The sequence below is a fragment of the Callithrix jacchus genome, chromosome 5 (genome assembly GCF_049354715.1).
Source record: "Callithrix jacchus isolate 240 chromosome 5, calJac240_pri, whole genome shotgun sequence".
Classification (NCBI taxonomy): domain Eukaryota; kingdom Metazoa; phylum Chordata; class Mammalia; order Primates; family Cebidae; genus Callithrix; species Callithrix jacchus.
Genome location: NC_133506.1, coordinates 100,051,153 through 100,056,589, shown reverse-complemented (window position 1 = coordinate 100,056,589; position 5,437 = coordinate 100,051,153). Strand labels below are relative to the sequence as shown.

Genomic DNA, 5,437 nt, shown 5'->3' with positions numbered 1-5,437 from the left:
TGTCAGTGATTTACCCTTCAGTGTGGGCCAGTAAGGTGGTATGATTCCTGCTGGATTATGTCTGCTAGGGTGTTAAAGAAATCTTACATTCTAGTCAGGGGGTGGCAGTGAGGTTGGTGATGGCATTTTCTTTCATCTCTTACCAATCAGCTTTCATGAAGTCTCTGAAAAAACTTCTGCCTGCTCTGTCTCTCCCTAGACCACCTGTCTTTCTCCCTAGGGGTGAGATTTAAAAGATGCCACCCACAAGCTTGTGATTGTTGTATGTTTTACCTATAGGGCAGCATTTTCCCATGGCATGATTCTGATAGGAATCTTGGACCTCTAGTCAGTAATAAGAATTCCTGATTTACTAAGTCAATGTCAAGAGACTCCAATACCTTTTGCAAGTGTGTGGGGGGCCAGGAGGGGGTATGATATGTGTGTGGGTGGGTGGGTGTGTACCAAGTGTATGCAATGTGAACCAGTCATTGGGTCAATGTGTTCATGGAAATAAGTATGTGTAGTGTGTAGTATGTAGTATGTGTATGTGTGTGTGTGGAGCATGCATATGATATGTTCTGGCAGGCACGTGTGTGTGTGCGTGTGTGTGTGGTGTATGCATATACTATGATCTGGCAGAGAATATGCATCTGGAAATATGCATCATAGCTTTGTGTATATGGAAAATGTGGACACACACAGGATACTGTGTCAGACTTCGTTGTTTTCTCTAGATTCATCCCTTCACCATTTCATCAGGGCTTTTAATTCATTTAGCCAATAGTCTTTATAGAACATTGATTATGGGCTACACAGTATACTTGGATAGAGGAAAGATGAATAAGGTCTTATCTCTGGTGGAAGAAAGAGATATAAACAGACAAATTACAGAACAGCCCAGTTTGTGTGAACCACATGTATAAGTGAGTACAGCCAGAGCACAGGGAGGGCAGTGAGCATTCAGAGAACTCACAGAGGAAATGGTAAATGGTTGGGGTTTTGACAGATGAACAGGGAATTTCCCCAGTGTGGAAATGGAAGAAGGACATTTGAAACAGGGAGAATAGCCTGTGAAAGACTGAGAGTCATGAATGGGCACCTTATTTTGAGGGAAACTTTAGTACCTGAAGCATCGGTCTCATGGGATGTGGTATCAGGAGAAGTAACCTAGGAAACCTGAAGTCCAGGCTAGGAAGGGCTTTAGCTAAGCAGCTTTAGTTAAAGAGATGTAAATGCAATCATCCTGAAAGAAGATGCTGAGGTCCTGGGCTCAGACCATAGCTGTGGGGGTGGTGAGGAGAAAGGCTAGATTGAAGATAGGTATCTTAGATACAATTGGAAGGACTGGTGATAGATTATTTTGGGGTGGGCCCTTCACAAGGAAGGAAGAGTTGAGGATGATTCCAAGGTTTCTGGTTTGGAAGATCCACTGGATAATGTCATCACTAACTAAGATTGAGAACAGAGGAGGAGGAGCAGATTCCAAAGGAGATTAGATAAATCACAGCAAGGGGTGAATCTCTGAGTCAGCTTCAAGGACATTACACTATCCAGGCCTCAGAATGAAAATCAGCTCCGCAGTGCCATTGAAGGCCATTCTCTAGTGCAATTTCTTAGCCAGGACCTTGGAGAATTCCTGTAAGGCTTCACAGCTGTTCTTCTGGCTGCAGGCTGGGGGTCTCCTGGGTCATTTTTGTGTGTCATGGTGGTTAAATACAGTGATTAAGAGCATAACCCTTGGATCAGGCAGTGATGGGATCAAATCTTCCACTACCAGAAGTGGACTGTATAATCTTAGAAAGTTTACTTAATTTGTCTAAGTCTCTGTTTTCCTATCTATAAAGTGAATATACTAATTGTATATACCTCGCAGAGTTACCAGTGGAATCAATGAGCCAATGTATGTAAGAGGCTCAGAATGGCATCTCACACATAGTAAGAATCCGCAAAAGAACAGTGCTATTGTTAATAGTTTGCTTTTTCTTTTTCTTTTTCTTAATTTTCTTTTGCGTGTATATGATGGGAGTAGGAGTGGGGGAGACTGTTGATCAGAGAAGGAAACAAAGACCAATCTTCTACAATTCCCCACACCTCCACTTCTTTCCACTAAAGTTGATGCAATGCAGTCACCATGCACTGCCCGTTAGACATATAGACCAGCCAGGCTCTTGGCTGCTGTCAGCAGGATATGCATCTGGTCCCTTTCCCGATGTGGGATGGATTTGTGATGATTGTTTTGTGATCTATGACCAGGTCCCCTGTTTTGCAGCAAAGGCTGGGCAGGGTGAGGAAATACAGCAAGATTATCTGACCCTCTTGGCCACTGTGCTCCAGCCAGCTGGGACACTCCTCTGCAAACACAGGAGGTGGGTGTGTTCTTACATCTCTGCAGGTCTCTTGTGAGATGTCCAGATTGTTTGGCTCCAATCCAGGGAATGGGTGCTCTAAGGTCATGCTGTCCAAGCCTGAATTTCTGGAGCTGCTTCAAGTGGCCTTGAGCATGGACAGGAATCAGTCCTGTCCCAGCTGTGTTCACTCTGACAACAGTCAGATGATCTTTCATGGGGATTGTATTACACAGACGTTTTCTCTTGCCCATTCCACAATCTCCATGTTGGAGGCCAGGGAAGTGTGGCAGGAGAGAGTTTAGCTTGGGAACAGAATATGTTCATCCTGTAAGCTATCTCCATCCTCTTACCCAGTTGTGGCTACTCAATGGAGCTGATAGAATTCTTTCTGGGCTAGTATTACAAAGGAAGCAAGTTTTAATCACAGGGTTGAAGAAAGGGAAGAGTAGTGAAGAGAACATAGTAGAAGGGTTATGGGCTTTGGAGTCAAATGACATTGATTTGAGTCCCAGTTCTGCCATTTATTGTATGAGCTTGCCATGCTACCTAACTCTCCCAAGCCTCTGTTTCCTTATGTGAAAATGGGGAAAACAAGATCTCTTCTACAAATTATTATTGTATAAAGTGAGACAGCATAAATAAAAACACTGCTTTGTTAGCCTAATTTTTTATACAACACATATACAGTTTGATGTCTATTTTTACCTGTCAAATACATTATGGTCCCAGGTTAATGCTTAGAGAATCTTTTTACCTCTTATTTTGTGTGCATACAAAGCCAGCATCCATAACTCCATCTCCTCATGCCTAAATATGACTCATTCTTCAAAGCCCAGCTCTAAAGTCAATTGCTCTATGAGCTTCCCTCCCTCTACACACACACACAAACACTCCTGGAAGAGACCACTCCTCCTCTCTATGAATTCCCACAGCAATTTATCAGTTCACTCCTTCCGCTGATTCATATTTTCTACCTTGCATTACAACTGTGGACTACAAGCTCCTGTCCAGCCACAGTTCCCGTCCATCATGATTGTAAGCTTTGAGGATGAGATTTGTGGACAGTTCGTTTTGAAGTCCCCCTGGTGCCTGACATAGGGTGAGCACTAAGATATAGTAGCCACCGAATAGACAAATTAACATCCGAAGCCTTGGTTGCCAGAACTCCACATTACGCCTGTTTTTCTCTCTTCTCAAGATTCAGCTCAGAACAGGAGGCAGCCTCACTTCTGCCTCACACAATTTCCTGTGTACCCCTGCCCTCAAAGCAATTGCACTTTTTGTCATGAGGTTTCTTGAGCTCCATGCTCCCATTCAAGTACTTACTAACCAGGTTTGACCCTGCTTAGCTTCCAAGATCACACAAGCTCTGGCACATTGAGGGTGGTCTGGCTGGAGATCTGAGCTCCTTTCTGATGATAATGATGGGAGCAGGAGATAACAAAGTCATAGGAACATGCAGTACCCAACTACCTACTAGCGGTTTCACTTGGTGTCCCACGAGAGCTATTAATTCAATACATCTAAAACTGAACTCCTCAGCCATCCTGTCTCTGCCTCTCTCCAGTGCCCACTGCTCCTCCTGCTTTTTTCCCAGCTCAGTGGAAATCTGACACAGTATGGAATGTGTCTGTGCACACCCATGTGGCTTATTTAGATGAAATATTGGACTTAGAGTTGATATTGGAAGGGTTAAGACTTTGAGGGATGTTGGGATAGGGTGAATGTATTTTGCACATCAGAAATATATATACTTCAAGGGGTGTGGGGAGAAGAGAATCTATTGTTATGGGCTGAATTGTATCTTCCCAAAAGATAATGTTTGAGTGCTAAATCCCAGTACCTCAGAAGGTGACCTTATTTGGAAATAGGGTCATTGCAAATATAACTAGTTAAGACAAAGTTACACTGGAATAAGGTCGGACCTTAATTCAATATGACTATATGACTGGTGGTCCTTCTTTTTTTTTTTTTAGATGGAGTCTCACTGTCACCCAGGCTAGAATGCAATGGCTTGATCTTGGCTCACTGCAACTTCTGCCTCCTGGGTTCAAGCAATTCTCCTGCCTCAGCCTCCCAAATAGGTGGGATTACAGGCACCTGCCACCACACCTGGCTAATTTTTTGTATTTTTACTAGAGATGAGGTTTCACCACGTTTGCCAGGCTAGTCTTGAACTCCTGACCTCAAGTGATCCACCCACCTCAGCCTCCCAAAGTGCTGGGATTACAGGTGTGACTAAGCATGCCCAGCCAGTACTGGTGTTCTTCTAATAAGGGGGGAAATACACAGAAACAGTCACGTGACAACAGAGGCAGAGATTGGAGTGAGGCATCTATAAGCCAAGGAATACCAAGGATCCCAGCATCACCAGAAGCTAGAAGAGGCAAGAAGGATCCCCCAGCCTTGAGAGAGGAGCATGGCCTTGCTGACACTTTAAAGTTAGACTTCTAGCCCCAGATCTGTGAGACAGTAAATGTCTGTTGTTTCAAGGCACCCAGTTTGTGGCTTTGTGATGGCAAGCCTAGGAAATGAATGCACTCACTATCCTTCCAAACACTGGAGAGGAACTTCGCCTCTATTCCCTTGTCAGCCCCATAGCCACCCTTGTCCCAGTAGTGCTGGGACTACTCTTGTCTCTCCTATCTGCCTTCTCTGACCTATTTCCACCATCATACCCTTAGTTCAGTCCCTCCGCTCATCTCACATGGACCATTGGAAAGGCCTTCAAGTAAGTGTCCCTGCCACACATTCAAGTGCCCTCCAATCTACCACCCATAATGATGTTGGAGAAACCTTTTCAAAATATCAATTTAATCATGCCCCTCCCCTGATTGAGGCTTTGAAATGTCACAACGGCTCCTATGAGTCTTCAGGACATTGACAAAAGGGTCTAAGCTCAAGACCCTTCATGATGAAGGCTGCAACCATCACCCTAGATCACCTCCTGCCTTACATTCCCACGAACCCTTTGCTCCAAGCCTGCTAAAATATTCCAACATCCAATCATGCCATTTATCCAAGGAACCTCAGAGTCGGCTGCCTGGACTGGACCCTCCCTTCTGCCTAGCTTTTCTTGTTCACATAACAAACGTTTACTGTCTTCA

The 5,437-nt window shown here is 44.3% G+C and overlaps 1 protein-coding gene across 2 annotated transcripts in view; it reads right to left on the bottom strand.

Moving 5' to 3' along the window:
- Nucleotides 1-5,437, bottom strand: part of ASIC2 (acid sensing ion channel subunit 2) — a 1,111,991-nt gene that overhangs the window by 1,071,331 nt on the left and 35,223 nt on the right. The window lies entirely within an intron of this gene.